The sequence below is a fragment of the Macrobrachium rosenbergii genome, chromosome 10 (genome assembly GCF_040412425.1).
Source record: "Macrobrachium rosenbergii isolate ZJJX-2024 chromosome 10, ASM4041242v1, whole genome shotgun sequence".
Taxonomy (NCBI): Eukaryota; Metazoa; Arthropoda; class Malacostraca; order Decapoda; family Palaemonidae; genus Macrobrachium; species Macrobrachium rosenbergii.
Window position 1 is genome coordinate 59,992,207 of NC_089750.1, and position 2,500 is coordinate 59,994,706.

Sequence of the window (2,500 nt, forward strand, 5' to 3'; positions counted from 1 at the left end):
TCTGTGATTTTCATTTCAACGGAGTAATCTAGGTGCATCATCTACTCTAGTTTTCCAGATATTTTTTTTTTTACATTTATTTATTTAAGCATGGCATAAGATTCCGTGAAGATATTCATGGGATTAAAATAAAATAAAGTCCCTACCTTACGGAGCTCCACCGATACTTACTTTTTAGGATATGTAAATTTGTGTATGGAAGTATAAAAGTGTGTGTATAAGTAAATCTACGTAGTGGGTTGGATACTAAAATCACCGAAATGTTGTACCTGTTCAATTATACAACTTTTAATAAAGAAAGCCCATGGACTTTGCAGCTACATCGAAATTCGAAAAGAAGCTGTAGTTTATCAGTATAGAATTCGATATCTCCCAAGTTATCTTCTCCCACTGGAATCAATTTTCTGTAATTGTTCTTGATAGAAAATAAGAATAAGTCAAGTACGGGGTGATCAAAGAAAACTAGCTTGCCGTGCTCTCGTAACTTTGTGTGGTGTGTGTTTTTATTTTTGTATTGTGCTAATTCGCCATTTTCGACATATCTGAGAAAACTTAATAGTTTGCTTCGGAAGCAATATAGATAAAGGATGTCATAAAGGATATATTGGACATATATAAAATAGCTTACCAGTACGGAAGTTATGATAAGGGTTTTATTTTGAAGACTCTGCACGATGCCTTGTTGGACATCGTTGTATGACCTTGTATAGTTAGCTCCAGTTGTTGGATCCCACCTAAAAATCAATGAAGATTTGCTGATTTATTAAAGCTATATCAAATAATGAAATCGACGACGGAGTTTGATAGAAAACATATAGTATTTGAGTGTTCATGGATATTTTAAAATGAATGTTAAATCGTAATATATTACTTTCTTATTTATTCAGAATAAAATGTCATTACAGGAGCCAAACTTCATTTTGTAGTTTCATATTAATTATGATCAAGGACAAGATCTGACTGATGAATCACCAATAAATAAGACTTATAATGGAATATATAGTAAATACTTTTGTGGAGATTTAGTGATGCCACTTTCTACTTATAGGTAATTAAGCATCGAGATTGTGATGGCAAAAGAACCTCTCTTTCCCTCACTTAAATAGACAATAATTGCATAAGGATAAATGAACATATTTTTCGAGATATGTGAAGATCTCACCTTCAAGGCATAAAAAAACTAATGATTATAAAAAAAATTTAAAAAAATAAAAAACTTTCCACACGCACCTCCCAACCCTGTTCAGTCCCTCCTTCGTGAGCTCGATAATCTCCAGTTCGACGTCCCTGCGGAAGCCCTCGGTGTCGAATTTGATGAGGCCTGTTAGGCCGTTCACCTGTACCTTCAAGAAATAAGAAAAATTCGAAATACGAGGTGAGAGGTAAGACATGACGGTAGAGGTATTAGTCTCTTCGATAGGTATATTGAAATAGGTCAGGTTCATTTGCCTCGAAGGAAAGATTTGTTCCGTCTGCGATGCGAGGGGAATTACGTCAACTGATCTGTCTTTATATATATATATATATATATATATATATATATATATATATATATATATATATATATATATATATATATATATATATATATATACATGCATACATATATATATATATTTATATATATATGATAATAAAAACATAAACTCTTTATTAAAATAAGAACAAAGGGTTTGGAAAGAAGCAACATGAATTAAACGATATCTGTACCCTGAGTAATGTCAGAAAATTTTACATAAGGAACAACTGGGTTGGATTATCTTGTTCAATAGATCTGATACCTGTTAAAAGGATTACAAGCCCCTGATTATTTCATTAGATATGAAATCGGAAAGTTGAAATTTTTTTGTGATATCATCATAAAAGGAAACAGGGTGACTGTTGCAATTTGAAGAGTTGAATGATGAGAGCAATCGTAATCAGATCGTTATAATTGCCATACAAACTCGATTTCATAACTTTGGCACATAATAACTATATACCCCGTGAGTTTTAACCGAAAATGCAATGGAAAACAAGAATGAATTGTTAAACAAAAGAAGAATATAACTATATTTCATACATTATTTTAAACACAACACTCTTAAAAGATATCAATCCGGGCCACAGCTTACCCTAGACAATTTAAATAAAAAAAAGAACATAACTATATTTCCTACGTTATTTAAACACAGCAATCTCAAATACATCTATTTGAGTCACAGAAGCGCCTTACCCAAGACAATTTAAATAAACAAAGGAAGAATATACCCATATTTCCTACAATATTTTAACCATAGCAATCTTGAAATAAATCATTTCTGGCCACAACAGAGCCAAGACAATTTAAGTAAACAGAGGAAGAACATGACCATATTTCCTACATTATTTAAACACAGCACTTAAAATATATCAGTTCGGACTATAGCAGCGCCTTACCCAAGACAATTAAGTAAACAAAGGAGGATCATAGCTGTAATTCCTATTGTTTAAACATAGCAATCTTAAAATACATGAAAAC

At 31.7% G+C, this 2,500-nt stretch overlaps 1 pseudogene; it reads right to left on the minus strand.

Annotated features, from left to right (window-relative positions):
- Positions 1 to 2,500, minus strand: part of LOC136842668 (glutamate receptor ionotropic, kainate 2-like) — a 97,972-nt pseudogene that overhangs the window by 25,810 nt on the left and 69,662 nt on the right.